This window comes from Lontra canadensis, unplaced genomic scaffold, assembly GCF_010015895.1.
Source record: "Lontra canadensis isolate GAN:19392208 unplaced genomic scaffold, GSC_riverotter_1.0 scaffold28, whole genome shotgun sequence".
In the NCBI taxonomy this organism is placed as follows: Eukaryota; Metazoa; Chordata; class Mammalia; order Carnivora; family Mustelidae; genus Lontra; species Lontra canadensis.
The window spans coordinates 20,240,460-20,264,830 of record NW_022631022.1 but is presented as its reverse complement, the minus strand read 5'-3'; the positions used below and the strand labels follow the sequence as shown (position 1 = coordinate 20,264,830).

General features: G+C 35.0%; 1 protein-coding gene across 3 annotated transcripts in view; it reads right to left on the bottom strand.

The window, feature by feature from the left end:
- PEAK1 (pseudopodium enriched atypical kinase 1) overlaps positions 1–24,371 on the bottom strand; it is a 291,481-nt gene that overhangs the window by 100,009 nt on the left and 167,101 nt on the right. Inside the window, exon 1 of one of the 3 annotated variants that reach the window (XM_032865118.1) lies at positions 13,873–13,890. The exons of the other annotated variants lie outside the window; for them this stretch is intronic. The gene's annotated coding sequence lies outside the window, so the exon portion shown is untranslated. Of the gene's footprint in view, positions 1–13,872; positions 13,891–24,371 lie in introns of those variants that run through there. 3 annotated transcript variants of the gene reach the window in all.

Here is a 24,371-nt window from a genome sequence, read left to right as displayed (position 1 = left end):
CTTTGCAGAACACTTTTATCCCAAAAAGGTACTGAAATTTGTCAAATGTTCTCTCTGCATTTATTGAAATGTTATTCTTTTTTTTTCTATATTCTTTAAAAACAATTTTTTAAAAATTTATTTGAGACAGCGAGAGAGCACAAGTGGGGAGGAGGGTCAGAGAAAGAGGGAGAAGCAGACTCTCTGCTGAGCAGGGAAGCCAGATGTGGGGCTCCATCCCAGGCCCTGAGATCATGACCTGAACTGAAGGCAGATGCTTAACTGACTAAGCCACCCAGGTGCCCCTTTTTCCTATATTCTATTAAAATGATGAATCATGCTGAATGACTGTCAGATGTTAAACCAACCTTACATTCTTAGGATAAATGTATTACCCATTTTTAAAAAAGGTAGGATTCAATTAGCTAGTATTTTGTAAGGAATTATGCATTTATTTTCCTAAGGAATATAGTTCCCTTTTCTTGTATTCCTTTGGTTTTGGAATCAGATAATACTGTACTCATAAAATGTATAGGAAAGTATTTCTTCCTTATCTATATTCTGAAATAGTTTTATAACATTAGTTTTTTTTTTTTTTCTTAAAATATTTGATAGAATTCACCAGTAAAGCCACCTAGGCCTGGGAGATTTTAAATCATTCCTTACATTTTTTAAATTACTATATAAGTAGTTCCAAGCTTTCTATTTCATTTTGGACCAGTTTTGGAGATCTAGGTCTTTCAAGGAATTTGCCCATTACATATAGATTGTCAAATGTACTGCATGAAGCTCCTTAGAATATTCCCTTATTATCCTTTTACTGTCAGAAGTGTCTGGCATCATGTCCCTTCCTTTATCCCCAATATTGCTAACTTGGGTCTTCTCTCATGAATTACACCCCTCCCCCACCCCCACCAAAAGTACCAGGTATGGGTTTCACTGGTTTTTCCTTTACATTATTTTTTTCAATTTAATTGATTTCTGCTATCAATTCCTTGTTTTTGTTTTGTTCCACTTAAAATACTTCTCCTTTTTTAAAGTTAAGTTGGGGGTTTGGCAAACTTGTTCTAAGAAGGGCCAGGTAATAAAGACCATATTATTTCTATACTCAGCTCTTGCTATTATAATGTGAAAGCAGCCATAGACAACATGTAAACAAATGAGCATGACTGTGTGCCCGCCCCTGAAAAACATTATTTAGAAAAGCAAACGAGCAGTTGGATTTGGCCCACAGGACATCGTTTGCTGACCTCTGGCTTAGATTTTTGAATTGATATAATCTAGTTTATTGATTTCTTTAAAAATATATTACACTTTCTGTGTCCAATATAAGAAATCCTCAACAAACCCAAGATCACTAAAATGTTCCCTTATGCTTTATATTTTTAGTTTTTATATGTAGACTTATGATCCATTTTGAGTTAATTGTTTTACATAGTGTGAGGTAGGAGTTGAGGTTTTGTTTTGTTTTTTTTTCCTTTGTGCATAGCCCTCCAGTTATTCTAGAAACAATTTGTTGAAAAGCTTATTCTGTGCCTATTGAACTGCCTTGGAATTTTTGTTTTTTAAGAAAATGAATTAAATATATAGGGGTGGGTCTATTTCTGCAGCCTCTGTTCTTTTCCACCAATCTACTTGTTTCCCTTTATACTGTATCACACCCTCTCAATTACTGTAGTCTATATTAAGTGTGGAAATCAGGATAAGTCCTCCTGTTCTTCTTTTGCAATGTTATTTTGGTTCTTCAAGTCCCACTACATTTCAATATAAATTTTAGATCAGCTTGTCAAATAGACCATCAATCTCTGACCTTTCTTCTTGTGTGATATAGGCATTTAAAGCTATTCATTTCCATCTACACACGACATTGGCTGCATCCCACAAATTCCTATTTGTCGTATTTTAATTATCAGTTTAAAATATTTTAAAATTTCTATTGTAATTTCTTCTTTGACTCAATACTCATTTATGTGTTTTTCTGATTATCTGATTGATATTTGTTTCTAATTAAATTTCATTGTGGTCAGATAACTCTGTAATTCCAACCTTTCTAAATACGTGGTTTGGTTTTTGGTGCAGATGTAATTTACTTCGGTATGCATACTATATGCACCTGAAACAGTGCATTGCCACTAGCTGGTATACTGTTCTATGAAAACAATTAAGACTAGGTGGTTGACAGTATTCATCATATAATCTATGTGTTTGCTCGATTTCTTCTTTTGCCTAGTTTCGTCAATTGATGAGAAGTTGGGGTTAAAATCAACTATGATTGTAAAATTGCCTATTTTGCCCTATAATTCTATTGATTTTTCATGTATTTTGAAGCCCTGCTACTGAGTATATACATATTTATGTTTGTTTTATGTTGCTATTGAGTTCCAGCGTAATTTTCCTTTTGGATTTTAGCTATTATATTTTACATTTTTTTTCTTTTCAGCGTAACAGAATTCATTGTTTATGCACCACATCCAGCATTATTTTTAATAGCAGTTGTCCCTAGGAATTATATATCCATGTTTTCATAGCTTACTTACAGTTAATAATGGATTATTTTGCATAGACTATAGACTCTTTGCAATCTTAGATGTCCCTCTACATATCATAGACCCCGTAAGACAATGTTGTAATTTTAGCTTTCAATGGTTACAGTCTATAAAAAAATTAAAAGTTAAAAAAAAAACCCAAACTAGTCTTTTATTTTGCCCAGATATTTAGAATGTCTGATATTCTTTATCCTTTAATGAATATTCACATTTCCATCTAAAACCATTTATCTTCAGCCTGAAGTACTTCTTTCACCATTTCTTATGGTGCAGGTTTTTTGGTAAAAATTCTCTTTATCTAAAAATATATTTTGCCTTCATTCTTTTTTTAATTGAGGTAGAATTAACATAACATTATATTAATTTCAATATATAATGTAACAGGGGCACCTGGGTGGCTCAGTCGTTTAGCATCTGCCTTTGGCTCAGGTCATGATCCCAGGGTCCTGGGATCGAGCCCCACATAGGGCTCCCTGCTCAGTAGTAAGCCTGCTTCTCCCTCTCCCTCTCCCACTCCCCCTGCTTATATTCCTTCTCTCTGTCAAATAAATAAATAAAATCTTTAAAAAAATATACAATCTAGCAATCTGATATTTGTATACCTGCAAAATGATGACAATGATAAGTCCAGCCTTCACTACTGATTAATATATTTGCTGGATACATAATTCTAGATTGACAAGTTTCTTTCAGCACTTTAAAGACGCTTTTCTACTCTCTTCTGTCCTCAGTGGTTTCTGATGAGAATCAATTATTAAATATCATCTAAGAGATCTTTGAGAGTTTTTTCATTTTCTCCCTAATCTTTTTTCTCCCTGCTTTTATCCTGGATAATTAATGTTGATCTGTTCGAGATCACCTACTTTTTCTTCTTATGTTCAATCACCTTTTAAGTCCATCCAGTGAATTTTTCATTTCAAAAGTGTGTTTTTCAGTTCTATAACTTCAATATGATCTTTTTGTTTTTTCTACTCTCTGCCAAGATTTTACATTTCTCTGCTGAGATTTTCATGCACTGAAAACCTGTTTTCTTTTACTTCACTGATAATAGTTATAATAGCTGGCTTAAAATCCTTATATGTAAATTCTAACACCTGGTTCATTTTCAAGGTGATCTGATTGAGAATGTGTTCTATTTTCTTGGTCCTTTGCATATCAAGTTAATTTGGGATTGTGTCTTGAGTTGTGGAGAATCTGGATTCTGTTATTTTTATTTAATGAGCATTGTTTCCTTTGTTTTAGTAGTTCATTTTCTTAGCTAATCTCTGAGTGTAAACTTTTTTCTTGTGCAGATCTTTTGTTTTTAGCTAGGCTGATCTGAGTCTATTTTGGGCACAGATGATTCAAAGGTGAGTCATAGTATAGGCAGGACAAAAATCCAGAGATCTCTTGTCTGACTCCTTCCCTTGCAAGCTATACTCTCTCAGGCATTCCCAGTTTCTTAGTTTCTCATTTGTGGTTTGCCAGACCAGAAGGCAATAAATTTTTTTGTGTTGGCAGCACTGCCACCCATTTCACCCATTTCTGTACATTTCAATGTACAGATTGCATTTAATCCCTGGCTGAACAGGAGTTATTTGAATACTCCTCATTTCCCTCCTCCAAGTGAGTATGAGTTATTTCTGGGGCTGGTACAAAGAAAGGAATGTAGGGCATTCTAAGCTATTCAAGGAAAGGTTGTAAAGGTAAGAAAGCAAATAGTGAGACACAGACAGGTGGGAAATAATGCTGTAATATTAAGTTAGGATTAAATTTTGTCAATTATTGAATGCTATCTGGGCCTAAGAGTATGGCTGATAAAATATAAATTTTAGATGGAAGGATAATAATCATATCTATACTCTAGATTAAGATTAATATATCTGTGCTAGTAAAATGAACTACAATATGGAGAATGAACGGAAGTAGGGAGATTAGTTAGGAGGCAATTCTAGTAGTGCAAGTAGATGGTAATGAGGTCTTAACTAAACTAGTGGCAGATGATATAAAAAGTCTGGAAATGAGACAATTTAGTAAATGACTGATGATCCTAAAATTCTTCAATAGTCAGAATTATCACAAAAAGATTAAATTTTACTGTTAACAGGCAGGAAGTATAGCTTTTCATTATTTATTTAATAGAGAGGACCACAATGGAAGCAAATCATTGTAACATTACTTCTCTAGACATATGATCCTGGTTCATCTGGTGAATGAAATAGTTATAAACTAGTTTTATGGGCTCTGGTGTCAGATATCATATTGTAGGCATCCTTTAAGCAGGATATACACATATTTCATTTCACTGAGAATGAAAATCAACCTTATTTCTTAAAACTACTTCCTAGTAGGGTGTAAAGCTGCCATTAATGCAAGCTCAATCACAGTACTTTCTCTGTTAAAATTTCATCAACACTTTTAAACCACAAGAGTCTGGACTGAGGACTGAAAAAAGACTAAACTATCTACTTGATTGAGAGACTGTAAAAACCATAAGGACTAAAACTCCACCTACATTAATACATACAAGCACCTAAAAAGTACTCTTCATCTTTAGGGGTACCTGGCTATCTCAGTTGGAAGAACATTTAACTCTTGATCTCAGGGTTGTGAGTTCAAGCCTCATGCTGGGTGTAGAGATTACTAAAAAAAAAATTAAAAAAGCAAAAAGTAGTCTTCATCTTCAAAGCACTTTACCCTCATTAATTAATAATTAAGACTCTGAATTCAGTAGATCTACTATTTTACACTATAAATTTATATAGTAAAATTCACTTATAAATAAGCAATACTTTAATGTTATTATAATTGTTAATTTTCTTTTTGACTATATGCAAATATTTTTCTTATATATTTCTTATATTTTTCTTATATTAATTTTCTTTTTGACTATATGCAAATATTTTTCTTATATATTCTTATATATTTTTCTTATATATTGTGGACATCAACACTCCTTACCTCTTCCACAAAAGAATAAACATAAAAGATTAAAATTTATAGATGTTAGCAACTTAAGCATGACAAAAGCAAAATATAACTGGACTTCTGTTTTTCCAAAGGGCAGTGGGAAGAAGAAAATGTGGCCAAGGTTAACTAGTAGGAAAAAGTGCAAAAGTAGTGTTCTTTGGTGAAAAGAAAAAGCAGCTGAAATTCTTCATGAGAAATCCAGTAAAAGAAGATGGAGATCTTGGTAAAATTTATTTGGTTTTAGAGAGCTGATTAACAAAAATGTACTAAGTATTGAGATTTTTTTGATTTGAAATTACAACATTTACACAGAAGCTTCAAGATAGCAGGACAAATGTAATCTCTTTAAAAACTTACAATATGGGGGGCACCTGGAGGGCTGGCTCAGTTGGTTAAGCCACTGCCTTTGGCTTAGGTCATGATCCTGGAGTCCTGGGATTGAGTCCCTCACTAGGCTCCCAGCTCCGTGGGGAGTCTGCTTCTCCCTCTGACCTTCTCCCCTCTCATGCTCTCTCTCACTCTCTCTCTCAAATAAATAAATAAAATCTTAAAAAAAAAAAAAACCAACAAAAACAACCCACTACAATTCTGTTACTTATTGCCACTTAGAATACAGCACTTGAATAGGGAATACTTCCCATTTATTAATGTATGGTTATTGTGGATAGGTATAGGAGAAATTTACCTGAAACTCAGCAAAAGTAATTATAGTATGCTACCTCACTAAACTTCATAGAAATTCAAATTAAAACAATTGAGGAACCAGTTAATCATCTATCAAATTGCTCTAAAATGAGCAACGGAAAGAATACGCCCAGGCCTAGCTATTGGCCAGGTGATGCGGTATTTTACACAGTATCAAGAAAAGTACAAAAAAAGTACAAGCTTTCTCAATTGTGATGAGGCACATATAAAACATCCCCCAAACACACACAAAAAAAAACCAAAATAAATACAGCACATTAAAAACTTTCATGTCTTTTGATCTTATAATTAATTTCTGACAATTTACCTTAATGGAAGGCAATGATACAGTCAATGATTAACTTCTATGCAGAAAAAATTTTCACTGGATGTTCATTTCAGTGTTATTTATCATAGGGAAATGAGAGACAAAATAAACATTCCACTGGTAACTTAAGACAGTATAGCAATATGAAAGTCATTGAAATGGAGATGTTATTTAATGACATTGAAAAATGTTCCTAAGACAATCAAGAAACAGAGCCTTAATTACAGAGAATAAACTAATGATTACCAGAAGGGGGAGGGGGATGGGTGAAACAGGTGATGGGTATTAAGGAGTACACCTGTGATGAGTACTGGGTGATATATGGAAGTGCTGAATCACCACATTATACACCTGAAACTAAGGTAACACTGTATGTTAACTGTAATTAAAATAAAAAATTTAAGAAGAAATTGTTTAGATTTCTAAATAATTTCTAAAAAAATTTAGAAGAAAAATGTTTGTAAATATAACTAAGTTTAAAAAGAATAAAAACTACATATAGAATATCAGTTTTGCTAAAAATAATGCACATATAAACCTAATTTAAAAATTGAAAGACTAATAAATAACAAAATGTTAAATGAAAATGTATGTATTACAAATTTCCTACTATAGCCACATTTCACCCAGCATTATCTTCATAATAAAATTACATTTAGTTACTAAAAAAATAGCCACATATGCCCTTTACCCACACACAATGCACTCTAGATATTCCATCCCTGATGGTATACATAAACCTTCTGCTCTGTCATTGCAGTTCTGAATGAGTCCCTCAATGATCATTCTGAATATCTATCACATGGTCAGTCACCTGAGAGTGAATACATCAAATTGTTATGAGTCTGGGGACCGAAAAGACTGCCCTCTACCGCAGACCAATACTAAAAGAAGAGTATGTGTGTCCTAGGCAAGATTTGTTCTCTAGAGGTGAGAAGCTAGTGCATTAACCAGGTTTTATATTAAATGTCTTCATCATTTGCAAGCAGCCAGATGGCTGGTAATATGTGTAGATATTTTGAAACAGAGGCTGGCTGATTTCAATTAGCTTTGAAGTGAGACAAATGATATTGAGGATCTATATTGCTAAGCCCAGGGGTACTAAGAGAATATTTTCTTACAGATGAATACCCCATCAGCTAGCACTCCTGATTATATAATACAGCTAATAGGTTATCCTGGAATGCATCTGCTATTGGAAAGAATCTCTGTTATGAAGCACCTAACTGAGCAAACATTTTATGGCCAAGATTAGGAAACCAAGTAATGTGAGTGAGGAAAAGGAAACTTAAAAAAAAAAAAAAGCAAAGAAACAATATAGCCTATATGTTTGTGTTTCAGAAGGCACTAAGTTTTGTAAGGGATTTTGGCAGCAAATAAAAATACTTCTATGGTAAACTGCAGTCATTTGGGGCCAAATTAAAGACTCTGCCTGAAAAAATTAGCAGCTGAACAAGTGTTGGCTTTTTTCAGGCTTAGCAGGCAATGCCAATTTTATGTCATGTTCCTCAAGGTACCAGCTGTGTTGTTCCTAATGATTCTCCTCTATACTGACAGAAAGGACACAAATGAGTCCTTGAAAATGCCACTATTTGGGCATATCTTGACCTCAAAAATTCAGGTAAATCAGGATAAATGAGTTATTAACTCTGTTATTCAAAATAAAGTTGAGAATATAAAACTTAATTTCTTTTCTGAACCACAGAGATTCTAACAGACACTCAGAAAAGTGATTTGGCTCTAAGTCTACCGAAGAAATCAAATGAATTTCTTTTTAAAAAACAGGAAGTCAAACAGAAATATAAAAAACTTGAAAAACCTAATTTAGCCCCAAATTTTCTTCATAGAAAACCATCCACACATTTTTTTTTGTCTCCTTATCATTACAATGGTAATAAAATACCTGATGTTAAGAAAATTAAATAGTTTTAATGTTTGTTTCATTCCATTCAGTGACTGGAATGCTTACTACTTACTAAATGCCTCCTACCTTGTAGATACTCAGTGCTTCATATATATTACTGCTAATCATTATCCCAAAACCTTATATAGGTATTTTCATTTTACAGAATAATGAGTTGAGAACCAAAGAAATTCAGTAACCTGACCAAGACCATACAGTTCAGGTCCTACTTTAGAACCCATGCTCCTTCTACATCATCACAGTTAAATGGAAAGGTTTCTGTTAGTCAAGTACTCTCAGTGATTCATTGTTCTTGCACACAGAAGCAGTGAAAGACTCCTCTGGGGCACACCACTACAGCTCTGAGACAAATGAAGTTTCCACTAATAACAGGTGAGTCTTCCAGATGCAATCTTGTCACTGAATAAATAAGCATTATGAAAGAGTTCAAACTCGCAAAATAAAGGGCAAACAGCTAATCTTACAGGCAAGAAGACAAACACAGAATAAGGAAACAGGAACCACAGGTAATAAGAACAATTATTTAGACTCTTACTACTCAAAATGTGGTCCACTAACCAGCAGCATTGGTATCACCTATGACTTGTTAGAAATGCAATCCTGACTTCAGATCTACTGAATCTGAATCAGTTTTTAAAAAGATTAGTATATCATGAAAGTTTGAGAAGGAATGATTTCAGTTATAATTAAGCCAGTACTAACTAAATGATGTCCAAAACTAGTTTAAAGAGGTAGAAATTAGACTACAGCCAAAGATGCCTCCAGGAAAAACAGATATGTTAATCCATTTCCATTATTTGATTAATTCTGTAAATTGTAAACAGTAGCTTTTGCTTTACTTACTAGGAGCATTTTGTTTTAATTTTGAAGTCATTATTCCATTCTTTTAATCCTACCTGGTAAGATCTTATTTCATCTTTCACCTTCCACCCACTCACTCATTCTTAGCTAACATCCAACTCTCAATAGAAAAGAGACTATGGACTCTGAAAAACAAACTGAGGGTTTGGGAGGGGGTTGGAGGTAAGGGAATTGGTGAGCCTCGTGGTGGGTATTAAGGAGGGAGTATATTGCATGGAGCACTGGGTGTTATACAAAAACAGTGAATCATGGCACTGCATCAAAAACTAATGATATATTGTATGGTGACTAACATGACACTATAAAAAAAAGAAGAAGAAAAGCAACAGCACATGCCTAGTCAGAGTTTTACCTTAGAGTAAAATTTAAGCAGGGCCAGAGGGCCAAGATATGATCTACTGGGATGAAATGCATTTATAAGCAAGAGCTGTCTTCACCCAAATCCAAGGTTTTCCTTATGATTTAACTGTAGTAGCAAGCAAGCTGGATATTACCCCACAAAGTGCAATTTTCTGTATCAACAGTGAACTCTTAACACTGTGGCTAAAGGAAAGGATTTATGGATCCTTTTGTCAAGACAAAAGATCTTGTAAAAATTTCTTCTCTTACATAGCTAGACACCACCTAAACCATTAATACTAGTGGGAAGAGTGGTAATGCATTTGATCATAAAGAGAATACTTAATTAAATCCATTAAGTAATTGATGATAAAATAAAATTATTACCACTGTCCTGCTACATAAACTAAAGCATAAAATTACTGATAAATTCCTCTCCTCACTGAAAATAGCTTGCCAGATAGTTAAATAGCTGGAAATATCTGACCAGATGACAATGAGTTAATTTTAAAGGGAAAACAATAGCCTCATTTAACTGATTTTTAAAAAAAAAAAACTTATTATATATATTTGTTAGGCTTAAAATGTACTTATATGGAACAGCAATAATGATTGTCTCTATCTCTCTAGATATATTTTCAAGGAATTTTCTCTTAAACTAATTTTAGTCCTTCTCTTATTTTTTTGTCAGGGTTATGCTTTATCACTTATAATAATAAAAAATCTGAGTCAAAATTCTCAAAAAGTTTAAAGAATAGGTAGCATCTTTTATTCTACTTTAAGAAAAAGAAATTCAGATTGAAACACCAAGACACTGTTTTCTGATTGCAGATTAACATTCTTACATCCTATAACAAAAAGGACTGAAAAAAGGTTGGTATCACCAGGCTAATACCACGATGTAGGAAAATATTAGTGATATAGTTCAATGTTCATATTATAATAAAATGTTAACTGTCTGTTTTTTCTGATGGGGCCTTCCCCCTTTCTCCTTTTCTCCTTCAACATGATTGTTGACCTTGCGTAGGAGAGGACTGATTTGTCTCTTGACTTATCAGATGGTTAAAATCTCCCTAATTAGAGAAAGCTCTTTAAAAAAATGTTGTTTTAGAAAGGTCAATTAGTTCTAAACAAAGACATTCAATTCACTAAGCATCTCCTATAGAGAAACTTCCTACTGGGATAAGCCAATATTTCCTGGTGTGCTCTAGTGTATAAAGGGGCAAAGCAAGCTGTAAGTGAACGCACACATTACCAGCTGGAGTCCCCAGAGTTTATAATTCCTGACAGCACTTACAGGAGATTTCCTCTGAGCTGCTACAGAAGCATTTTCTAAGATTTTGCTGAATTATGCCATTTGTAGGGAGTGGGGTATTTAAAAGAACAAATCTAATCCACCATGAAATCTGAATGATTTTTTTTTTCTCCACAGTGATATTTTGGTCTTGTCCATCTATCGCCACTCCCACAGTTACACCTACCACAGTTACACCTTTCACATTTAAATGGTTCTGGAGTCTCCCAGCTGCTGCCTGCCTCTAGGCCCTCCTACTTCATTCATACACAGTCACTAAAATAATGTTCCTCAATTAATTTCACCATGTAACTTGCTTGTCCAAAAAATTTCAGTGACTCCCTATTTCTCAGCATAACAAACCCAAATTTCTTAGCTTGATTTCAAAACCCTCCACACTTCAAATCAATAATATCAATCAATTATCTCACTTTGCAGATGAGAAAACTGAAATATTTTGAGATAATTTGCCCAGGGTCACACAGTTAGTATGGGAATTGGGATTTCAGACCCAGCAACCTGGTTCCAAAGTTTATGCTCTCAAGCATTACACTGCATTGCCCCTATTAAGAATGTGGTATGTGAATGTTACCTTGCAACTGTATTTATGGGTCTCCAGATATTTTCCCAACTACATTATTCTCTGAAACAGTCTCCTCTTTTTGTATGTTCACACAGAGCCTATACATCATAGACTAATTAAATATGCTTCACTGACTGGTGTTATACCAGAATGGCTGTTCAGGCAAAGCAGAATGCCAACACTGCAATTATTTACAGTCAAAGATCTTTGAATGTACAAAGTGGTTAAAATGAGGGGTGTCTGGCTGGCTCAGTTGGTAGAGCATGCAAATCTTGATCTTGGGGCTATGACTTTGAACCCCACGTTGGGGGTAGAGTTTACATTCATACATACATACTAAATAAAGTGGTTAAAATATGGTTAAAATGAGGATTCACATCCTCATCTGCTGTAGTTTCTGCATTTTCTCGCCTATAAACTTTTGTGGCATTAAATTTTTCTACATGGTGTTCTGGTCCAAAAATATGCAATGGTGCAAGCCTAACAGACACTCACCAAAAAAAAAAAAAAAATCAAATAACTAGGCATAATGGAAGACTACTCCTGATATATTAAAGGCAGTTCTAGAACAAAAGAAGTAGAAAGGCTACAACAAGCATGGCATGGTTTTATATGATCTTCAGCATTTGCAATTTTTAAATTTGAAACAACATTTAATATATTCACTGTTTTCCAAATATGATGAATCCAACAAGATAAATAAAGGGGAAGCCCCTTCACACGAGAAGGCATTGTGAACACATATTTCAGGAGAAAAAGCACCTAGCCATAGCCTTGTTAAATGCTAAGCAAAGTTCAAGTAAATTAAATATTCATGCTTAGCACTATGCTCTATTTAAGAAAAAAAAAAGGAGGAAATCAATACTTTATAATTCTGGCAAGTTTGCAGCAACTGAAAATAAAAGGATAAATGGATAATGTTACAAAAAGGCCATAACTAGGAAAAGTGCCGTATTCTCTCCTCTTTTTTCTCTTATGGTTCTACACTATTACACTATCAGTTAAATTGATCTGAGATGTTTCAAAAGAAATTTGAAACATTATCATTTACAGATCTACGGAAATAACCATACAAACACATAATGATGGAGATGCCAGGACAAAGAATTAGGCATCTGTATGTTCTTTCACTGACAGAACCCCATTATTCTATGGTTTTGCTACTAAAGTTCATGTCCCAAAATCACGATATACCAAATACCTGTTCTTAAAATAAGACAATGAATAACTGTGAAACTGGATCTAAAAATGATTAGCTACTCCAGAGGATGCTAGGGAAACTGAAAAGCAAGATGCCACGTATTTTCTCTGCCACTATTTTCTGAGTAGTCCAAATGCAAACTTGGAAGAAAGTTCAAAGCCCAAAGTAAATCTGCTTAATTAAAAGAGAACTAGAGGAAGTGCTGCATAAATATTCTTTTGGATACAGAAAAACCTCACTCTTCGTAAGTCAAGATGAAAACTGAGGATAACGCCGTGCTACTAGAATATCAACACTAGCTATCACTTACGGTATGTCAAGCACTTTTCATCTATTTTCTCCTTTAACCCCTGCCAAGTTCTAAGCCTTAGAAAGCATTACTGTTCTTTTAAAAAAAAAAAAAAAAAAAAAAAAGAGTGTTGTGAAGTGTGTAAACCTGGCAATTCACAGACCTGTACCCCTGGGGATAAAAATACATAATATGTTTATTAAAAATAAATAAATAAAATTTTTTAAAAAAGAAAAAAAAAGAAAGAATTACCATTCTTATTATATAGACAAGGACACTGAAATTCAGAAAGGTAAGTAACTTGGTCATAGATCTAGATCTGGGCTTATACACCTAGACTGTGGCAGGTCTGGGCTCTGGGTTCAGATCTAATAATGCGAAAGTCCACGCTTCCTTCTACTTGACTACATAGTGCAGCCATTTTCAGCCTTTAGTGCCTGTCAGGATGACCTTGGATCTTTTTCGAACATAGATCCATGGGTTACATGCCCATGGATACTACAGTAGCAGGTCTTAGATGATGCACAGACATGTTTATTTTTAAAAAGTAGCTCAGGTGAATTTTTTTTTTTCCTTAAGATTTTATTCATTTCTTTGGGGGGTGGGGTGGAGAGAGCACAAGTTGGGGGAGGAGCAGGAGAAGAGGGGAGAGAGAATCTTGAGGAGGTTCCACACCCAGCGCAGAGCCCAACATGGGCTCGATCCCTGAGATCACAACCCAAGCCGAAATCAAGAGCCAGATGCTTAACAAACTGAGTCACCTAGGTGCCCCTCAGGTGCTTCTGATATACATCTAAGTAGTCGTAATTACTGGACAGGGTAAAAAAAAAACAATCAAAGCAATCTAGGCTTAATTTTATTGTCAATTTGTAACACTTTTCTTCAGCAAATTTACCTTTCAAATCATATATTTTGTAGGCATCCATTAAATCATCCTGTTTTCTATCAGTATGATATCCCTAAGAAAAGAAGTACGTTGGAGTAGTATAAGTGATATAGAGGTCCATTTATTCTAGAAAGAACATCAAATAAGGAATGACCCTTTTCCAACAATAATCTGAAAAATGGACAACATACAAATAGAAGAGACATACTGCTTTAATATCTTAATTTAGCACATATTTTGGATTAAACCTATTTATAAGATTAAAACCTTATAAATAAATAGAAAACAATTTAAACGAGCTCTGGGCTTAATTTATAGAATCTTACAATTTGCAGAAATGAGATTGAAATACTTTAGATATGACCATCTCCAAAATGTTTTCAGTGGGCAATCCCCTTAGGTCCTCTCCCTCTTCAGGAGCTCAATAAACTTGGCTTTACTGCCCATCAGAAAAACCAACACATAACCAAATAAAACCCAAAATGTTTTCAGTTATTCTTCTGTAAAGAATAAGAAAAAAAAACTCACAGATTAATACTTTCTCTGGTAAATACAGATTTCTCTTAAGAAAACGAGCTAATAGTAATAGCCTATATCATTATTTTAACCATTAAATATTTACTACTGAGTACTTAAAACATACAAGGCATTTTGCTACTTCTAATCTTTTACCAGTTGCATGCTAATATCACATACTTTATGCTAATATCACATAATTTATGCTCTTACCATTTCAAAACAATTAGTTCTAACGGGACACAGAAAATATAGGGGGGTGGTTATCAGCCCTGTTCTGTGTCTACGTCAGTTATCCCATGACCTGAGTTCACATTAAGGTCATGTTAGATAATCTGCTTTAGCCTGGAACTTGTCTGATGCCAGATTTCACTTAAGGAAGTATGCCTGCAAAAGCCCTCACAGGTTGCCTGGTCCAAACTTCTCTTATACAGGGGCACCTGGCTAGCTCAGTTGGTAAAACACGTGATTCTTGATCTTGGGCTGTGAGTTCAAGTCCCAAGGTGGGCATGGAGATTACTTAAATAAATAAATGACCCATACTTAAAAAAAGAGAACAACTCATTATACAGATGAAGACACTGGGATGCAGAGAGGGAGAAGAGCTAGATTAAAATATCACATGTCTGCCCAAATTTGTAGCTCTTTCACAGTCTAGCACCAACCTTGAGAAACCTGGGTAGGTCTTGGGCAGCGCTGCCCTGTGACTTCTGTGGGCCCTGGACACTTTTGTCTTTGTGGTTCTTCCTCCATAAAAAATTCAAAAATGACATTTTGTGACTGTTCTGGTATTAAGACAAATATGTTAAAACATTTTATTTAATCGAAGTTCATTTTCTTCCTTCTGATTTTAAAAGACATTAAAATATTTTCATGGGCTCCTAAAAATATTGAGGGCCCTGGGGTTACGTCCTTCATTTGACAGCCAACACCAGCTTCCCTCTTCTTCGGGAGCCTTGGTTCTGCCATAGACACATACATGTGGCTTCTCTATTACTCAGGATATACAGCCCCCAGAAAGCTTTTTTTTTTTTTTAAATCAGGCTACTCCAGTGATTCTCATTCTGGCAGCTCTTCAGCACCTATTTCCTCATTCCAAACCCGGCAATCCTTTAGAAAACCTGGAGTTATAAACAGAGATCAGCTGCAAGCCTTTGGGAATGAAAACAACCTTTAGGGTCCCAAATTGCATTTCAAAGGACTGTTAGGCAGATCACTTCACTGGGATTTATAGTCTTTCACAATATGGCTAGTTATCACCTACAGAGACCTCCTTACCCTAAGAACATGTAGGAAGGCTTTCTAGTCTAGACAGGATTTTGTTTCCAGTATTTCACAGTAGGAAAAGGCTACATTATTCATAAAATGAAGGAAAGTGTAACTCTATTGTAACCAGGGAAATTCAATGACTATGAATTCTCTCAATATTTATCCATTTTAATGCCATTTAAAAATGGAATTTGTCATTCTCACAGCACTCAATCTGTTGTTGTTGTTTTTTTTTAAAGAATTTATTTGTTTATTTGACAGTGAGAGATCACAAGTAGGCAGAGAGGCAGGCTGAGAGAGAGGAGGAAGCAGGCTCCCCGTTGAGCAGAGAGCCCGATGCGGGACTCTCTCCCAGGACCCTGAGATCATGACCTGAGCCAAAGGCAGAGGCTTAACCCACTGAGCCACCCAGGAGCCCACTCTGATTGGTTTTACTTTAAGGTCCCGAGCGTGAGGCTCAGCTTAAGTCCTCTCCTATCTGGTAACTCAACATTTATCACTTATCAGCAGAGCTTTGACTGCTGGCTATTCTTGTCATATCTGTTATTTTTCCTTAGCTGTTTCTGATCTTTAATTCAACAAATATTATTTTGTGACTACTATATGCCAGGTATGACATGGTATACACAACGATCAGGAAAATGAGACATTGCTCCTGAGGAGCTAATTTCAAGAAGGGGGATAACACTTAAAACAGGGCAAACACAAAAGTGCCACTATAAGGTACTTATTGGATAAAGAAGGTGTCTGGAGAAATGTCATGCAGGATAGAGCATTTGAAATGAATCTTAGTGAGGAAAGATAACTCAGAATTGGAAAGAAGGTGGAAGAGAACCAGCATAGCAAAGACAGAAACACCAGTGCCGAATATTTATAAAACAGCAAGAAGTATAATTTGGTTTAAAACATGCAGTGCTGGGGCGCCTGGGTGGCTCAGTGGATTAAACCTCTGCCTTCGGCTCAGGTCATGATCTCAGGGTCCTGGGATCCAGTCCTGCCTCGTGCTCTCTGCTCAGCGGGGAGTCTGCTTCCTGCTCGCTCTCTGCCTTGTGATCTCAATCTGTCTCTCTGTCAAATAAATTAATAAATAAAATCTTAAAAAAAAACCATGCAGTGCTAGTTAGTATTAAGAAGTGAAAAGCAAAATGAGGGGCTAAATATAGACATCAAAGAGGAATGCTAATATCTGGTAACTCATTTATTTTTATTTGTTAATTTTTTTTTTCTGGGACCTTACTTTGTACTTTATTTGTATTCCCTATAGCCCACCCCAGTGTTGGTCATATATATAATATCCATAATTGATTAAAGCTGTAAAAAAAAAAAAAGGATCAACAATTTACAATAACCCCCGAACCTGTTCAAATGCATTCAATAATTACAGTAAATATACAATGATATAAAGCACTTGGAAAAATGTTCCTCCCAAATTCACTATTAACTACTAGCTAGCAGAGAATAGATTAGAGAGTAATCATTCTAACTTTCCTGTAATACAAATTTGGTAGTTTAAAAAAATTCCAATAGGTCCTACTAATCTGATGAGATTTCTTTCAGTGAAGCTCAGAAGTATGTGAAAAGCTATATATAAGTGAGTTTCAATATAAAAGGAATCCCTAGCGGTTTAGCAAACTCAGTCCACTTTTCATCAAGTCTTCCAACACAGGGGCAAATTTAATTCATTAAAAGAAAACTGTAATAGCTTCCCAAGCAAAGGCAAGCAGCTAAAATTAAAGACAAAGTTTTACTGAGAACAAGTTGCAACTGGATAATTAAGCATAACTCAGGGAATTAAAGATGGCATTTCCAGTATGAGAAACTGTCCAAATTAAATTGAACTTCAGAATCTCCTTGCAGTGAAAAAAGGTTTTTAGAATATAATTTTTATTTTCAGATGTGAGGAAAATATTGAAATTAAAATACACCCATAGATTCAAAATGCCAGAAATATTTGATCAATTACTTTATGTGAAAAATTATAATATATGCAGGTACAATGTAACAGTTGTTCATTTAATACTTTAAAAGCTAAATTTGTTTTTATTTTATTTATTTATTTGACAGAGAAAGAGTGAAAGCACATGCAGGGGTACTGGCAGAGGGAGAAAGAGAAGCAGGCTTCCCACTGAGCAAAGAGCCCTACCAGGATCTTGAGATCATGACCTGAGCAGATGCTTAACTAAGCAACCCAGACACCCCTAAAAGCTAAATTTGTGACAGAACAATTGTTATACTCCTTTCCTCTGACCATTAACTAATTTAAAACTAACAAGTTGATGATCAGTATCTTCTTACATACTTGTGTAAATTCACCTTTTCTTTTTAAAAGATTTTTTAAAATTTATTTGACACAGAGAGAGACAGCAAGAAAGGGAACACAAGCAAGGGAAGTGAGAGGGAGAAGCCAGCCGGTGGCTGAGCAGGGAGCTGGATGCAGGGCTCCATCCCAGAACCCTAGGATCATGACCGGAGCTGAAGGCAGACACTTAATGACTGAGCCACCCAGGTGCCCCTAAATTCACTTTTTAAAAAATAAGTACCTCTGCTTCTGTTTAAATAAACTGTGAAATTTGAAAAACAGATATTTGCTCTAAGACTAGACTCTGTTATGACCCAAAGCTATTGCAAATGCTTCAAGAGTGGCTCACAGCCCACATGAATCATATCTCTCCTGGGATGCTCGCTTAAAATGCAGATCCTTACTCCAACAATTCATCAATCTCACCAAGATATAAAATCATTGCCTTTATCATTGTAGTCAGTATTCTCACTTCCATCTTCGCCCAGATTAAATTCCATGAACAATCCTGTTTTTTCACTTTGCCAACACCCCTGTCCCTCCTTTCATTGTTGTACTAGTAAAATGCCAACTTAACTACTAGCTTGCTCTAAGCCTGATGACCTGGCCTCATATTTGAGTGGGAAAATAGATCTGATCAGTTGATTTTTATCTTCTCATCCCTCCCTGCATTCCTCCATTACCTTCCAGAACAAAACTCCTCAAAGAATACCTTGACTTTGCCCTCATCCATTTTCTCAATCCACTCCATTCAAGTTTTTGTTCCCACCACTTCACTGAAATAGTGCTAAATAAGGTCACCAAGGATTTTATCTCCCTCAAGGCCACTGACCAATTCTCTACTCTCACTTTATCAAAACTTAAATTAGCATTTCTTACAGTTGACTACTCCCTCCTTTTGAAATACTTCCTCCTCCAATTTCTGGGGGTACCATAGTCCTCTGGTTTTCTTTCTACCTGATCAGCCAGTTCTTCTCAGCCTGTTTTGTTAGCTTCTTCGATAATACATCTCTCACTGCTGGAGTGATCAAGAATATCCCTTAACACTTTTCCCACCTCCTTATCCATTCTCTCTCCCTAAGCGATTTTATTCAGTCCCATGGCTTTGGATACCGTCTAATCTAGACAGATGCGTATTACTCTCAAATTTTGCCTCTAGTCCATACCTCTGTTTTTAAAATTCTAGTCTCCTTTATACAACTGTCTTAACATCTCCACTTGGATGTCTAAGAGCCACCCAACACTTAACAAGATCAAAACAGAACTATTAACATCTAATCTCTCTACTTGCAAAGTCTTCCAATGTCAGTGAATGGTCTACCATCCACCCACCTGTTCAATTAAAAACCAACATTTTTTTTTCTTACTCTCTGCCCTCTCTTCTCCAATCCAATCCATCTATTTATCTCTTGTTAGCTCTACCTTCAATATAAATTTCAAATCTCACCAGGTTAAGCTAAGAGTGAGTCTCTTTCAGGTATCTGGTGCCAGGTTCTTTGTTGGGTCAACTCCACCTCCATGCCTCCTGTCCCTGCCTTCTCCTTGTCAAACCCACATTCGCCAACCTATTTTGAAGTCCTCATATTCTCACTTAAACAACTAGTCTTCCTCCCTCAAATCTCGCTCCTAAGCCACGCTATTAGTCGCTGCTCACAAACCTTTGGTGGATCTTCGGTGTTCACAAAATAAAACATCAACGCATGATTTTATCTCAGTTTAGCTATTCCAGTCCCATCTCTCAGTGCATTCCCTTCAACCATCCTCTAATCATGCAGGGCTGCTTAATCATTCCCCAGACATGACGGGTATTGACCTACCTCTAAACTTTGGCTCATGCTACTTTTTCATTTAGGAACAATTACAGAGTACAATTCTGGCACCTAGTGTCACTATACTGGCACCAGGAGACCTGGATAAAAGTTCTAATTCTGCCATCTGTCTGTCCTCTCTGAATTCTATTCCTCATAGGTAAAATAAGGACAAAGTATCAGGCTCAGGATTAAAGAAGGGTATAGTCAATAAAGATTAAGAATATATTTCAGAATATATTTCATTCTAAAAGGTATATAAATATTACCAGATTCATCTAGGTAATGGCTCCATAATTTTAAAATCCCACAATTACTAAGAGAGTATCTGTTTCTCCACATACTTACTACTATTGGATATATCAATTAAAAATTTCTGCCAATATGGTAGATTAAAACTATTTTATTGACTTTAAAATTAGCATTTCCCTGACTTTCAGTAAGAATACACAACTTTCCCAGGGTTTATTGGCTGTTTTCTTTGAATTCTCTGCTCACACTCTTTGCTCCTTTTTCTATTTCCTTCTGTCTTTCTCTTATTATGAATGTAAATAATTTATCTGCTTTATCCATTGAAAAAAAAATTTTTAAGTCCAGCACTTATTCTTTTCTTTAGAGTGTCTTTTCTTATAAAGAAGTTTTAAATTTTGATATATCTAAACTTATCTTTTTGTTTTTAATGGCTTTTAAGTTTGATTCATTCAAGGCCTTTCCTATCTCATGGTCATAAACACTTGCTTCCAAGAGTTGTAAAGTGTTTCTTATATTTATATTTTTATTACGGTTAGAATTTATTTTTGTGAATTATGCTAAAAATTTAATATATCTTTTTAAAAAGATTTTATTTATTTGGGAGCGAGAGAACAAGTGGGGGAGGGAGGAGCAGGGAGAAAGGAGAGGGAGGGATAAAGAATCTCAAGCCGACATCCCACTGAGCATGGAGACAGTCATGGGGGTCAATCTCATGATCCTGAGATGATGACCTGAGCTAAAACCAAGAGTTAGGTACAACTGACTGAGCTACTCAGGCGCCACAAGATTTAATGTATCTTTCTAAATGCACATCCTTTATTGAATAGTCCCATTTGTTAAATATTTATTTAAAATTCCACATTTACACTCATTTAAAATACCACACTTAAATTGAGAAATATACATGGGTCTATCTCAGAATCTATATTATTGATCTAGCTGTCTTTCCTTATACCAGAATCATGGTGCTGCGTTTTATTGAAAGCTTTTTGGTTTGGGGGCATTCCTGAGACAATTGTAAGTTTTCTCCTTTAATAACTAAGAAATTAAATGACACAGATAGATTTTATAATGATGAACCACCCTTCGTTCCTGGGACAAATTCTACATAAATAATAGATTGATAAATTCAATTTGTTAGTATTTTATTATTTATGATTTTTTTAGTGTTGTCTCCAGAAGTGAGATGCGTCTACAGTTTGCTTCTCCCCCCCGCCCCACGCCCGCATATCCCTCTTTGGTTTGGGTTACATTGGCATCATAAAACCAGTTGACTAGGACCCTATCTTTTTTTATGCAATGCTAGTTAACATAAGATTTCCTTAGTAGTTTCTTAGAACTCATCTTCAAAACCTGGGCCATATCTTTAAATTTCTTGTCAATTCATTCTCATTAATTATTAGCTAATCAAAAGCTTTTATCTTGTGACAATGTGAATAAATCATATTTTTCCAAAAATTACCCACTGAATCTAGGCGTTCATATTTTATTAGTATAAACTTTAATATAGAGAGTTCTTAAAACCTTACAAATCTCTTTGTGTTTAGTTTTGGTTTCTTTTTAATTTCCAATATTGATCAGTATCTTTTTTTCTTGTTTAGACTTGCCTAGATTTACCTATTTTTATAGGTTTCTTTTATCATTCAATCCTACTATTGGATTTCTGCTTTTATCCTTATTGATTTGGGTCTTCTTTTTCTTTGATTTTTATCATTCTTCAAAAAAATCTTTAACTTGTTTAATTCATTTATTTTATTTAAGAAAATAATTTTAATATAATGCTTCTCTAAAAAACTTACGTAACACATAGAAGTACAAAATAGTAAGCAACAAACCAACCAATATCCATAACACAGAAGGAAAAAGTGTTAACAGGAGTTGAATATCGTTCCACACATCTCTCTAAGCACAAACAGAGATGGATTACTTCATGCCTCTCAATTTACTGTTTTCCTTCACAATTCTCTGTCCTTCCTTTTAAACTGTTCTTAACTTCAAAAGGCTTTTAAATTGTCTTTTTAAAATGAATACAGTGCCATCCTGCATGTCTCTGAAAATATTATATTTATTCTAAAGTTCTGTATTGCTTTCTCTATTAACTTTGTTTCCTTTAATCCTTCCCTTTACACAGTTTGGTACCTTCCTTAATAATATTAGTTTCCTTTAAATATTTTGTGATTTTTATGGGCTTATCTTTGTTAGGCTTTACAGATATCCTGTTGGTCTGTGACTGATGTATGTCATTAAAGCAACTTTTTTTTTTTTTTTAAGGAAAGGAGAAAAATTTTTTACTGGGTAGTAAACTTGGACAACTTGTGTTTTGGGGGTTTACTATCCTTTCTGGATATTGACAACACTGGGGCACTGCTCTGACTTTTAATAACACCCACAATGCCTGTTTTTGCATCATACACACCAAGGAAGAATGAGGATGGGGAGAGACAGATCCATATGTCTGCTTGTCTGGCAAGCTAGACATAAAGTATCCCTATAGTCATGTATTTTATAGTATTACATTCCTGTTTGTGGCTCAGATTATAGTTCTCATCTGAATTCCAATCCCATTTTTTAAGAGTTCTTCATAAATTTTGGCCAGTTTTGCTCTTTTTTTTTCCCTTTCACAGTTGTGTTCAATTGATACTGTATATTTTTGGAAGAGGAAAGAAGGATTATTTTTAAAACTGTGAAGTAGCAAAGGGAAGCTTTAGCATGTTCTCAGTATACCACCTACCACTGAAGTTTCAAATAGATACGTTTTGGCAGAGATAAATGGACAACACTGCACACATTTTTAAAGGAAAACATGTCCTTTTACTATACTCTCTCTTCTACTTAAGTATATAGTCTTACAGTAGTAAGCATAGGATATTATTCAGTGGTTTCTAACCCTAAATGCACATTATTAACCTGGGATTAACCTAGGATTGCTACTCACAAATTAAAGTTTAATTCCAGAAATTCTATTTTAATTGGAATGGACTGAGAATCACTGGTATATGTAGAAAAACCACAAGCTTTAGGATCAGATGAATGAGTTCAAATCACCATTTACTGTGCTCTGTGACTTTAGGCAAGAAATAATGCTTTGAGGGGCACCTGGGTGGCTCAGTGGGTTAAAACCTCTGCCTTCGGCTCAGGTCAAGATCTCAGGGTCCTGGGATTGAGCTCCACCTGGGGCTCTGTGCTAGGCAGGGAGCCTGCTTCCTCCCTCTCTCTCTGCCTGCCTCTCTGCCTACTTGTGATCTCTGTCTGTCAAATAAATAAAATAAAATCTTGAAAAAAAAAAAAGAAAGAATGCTTTGAGATTTTGTTTCATCTGTAAACTGGGTTCACAAGATTGTAGTGAGGATTAGAGACGTTTTAAGACGAGAGATGAGCATCATGCAAGGCAAATAACAAATGTTTTAAAAATGTTAGCTCTCCTAAAGTCATTTATAAGTAAGCAGACAAAAATCATGCCACTAAAAAACAGATCAAGTAAAACAGGACACCCCTCCATAAGCTAAAATGACTAAAATTTAATTCCAAGTGTCACAAAACTTCATAGGAGTAGACAATCACTGACAGATATTTCAAACTGAGAGAGATTATGTAATTTACAGTGTTCCTGTCACATTTTATTGTACCCCCTGGGCTCTTTTATCATCCTTACTTCAATGAATTTCTTTTCAAAGGACAGCTCTCAAGGCTATTACAAGGTTTCTGCGCCATTCTCCGATCCTGCATTTCAATATCTGAGAGTAAAAATGCTAATAATATGGCAACCTGGTTATATATTTCTGTTTGCACTAGTTCAAATATTTTGTGAGAAATGGATGAACAATTTGAAGATGCAGAAAATGAGCAGAATAACTAGAAAGCTGTGTGGGACCCAAGAATTAAAGCAACTTTAGAGTATCCGACGCATAAAACAATCCAACCCTAATTACAGCCAGGTGGAGACAGCTCCATTTTCAGGGATGGTTAGACGATTAGCCAAACACAATTATATCCATTTGCTGACAAGTAAATGTGAATACCTTTATCATCTGTATCATTCAGAAGCACAAGTATGCCCTTGGCATAACACAACTTCTATCCAACTGAATTCTTTAAAAAGTTTTAACCCATCTAACAGCTACAATTATTCACCTATTAACAACAAAAACAAAAAAAGAAAAATTATTTCCTCCTGCTTCTTTAAAATGTTTAAATGTTCATAAATTTTTAATGTTCAATAAACATTATATAAGTGGCCTAAATTTTTCAGACCTTTACTAGAAAAGTGATCCACAGCAGTACTAACAGCTAAGGGACCTACACTAAACATTAAGGGGGCCCATGGTGAAGTATAAGACATTGATTTTTAATGTAAAAGACCCCCT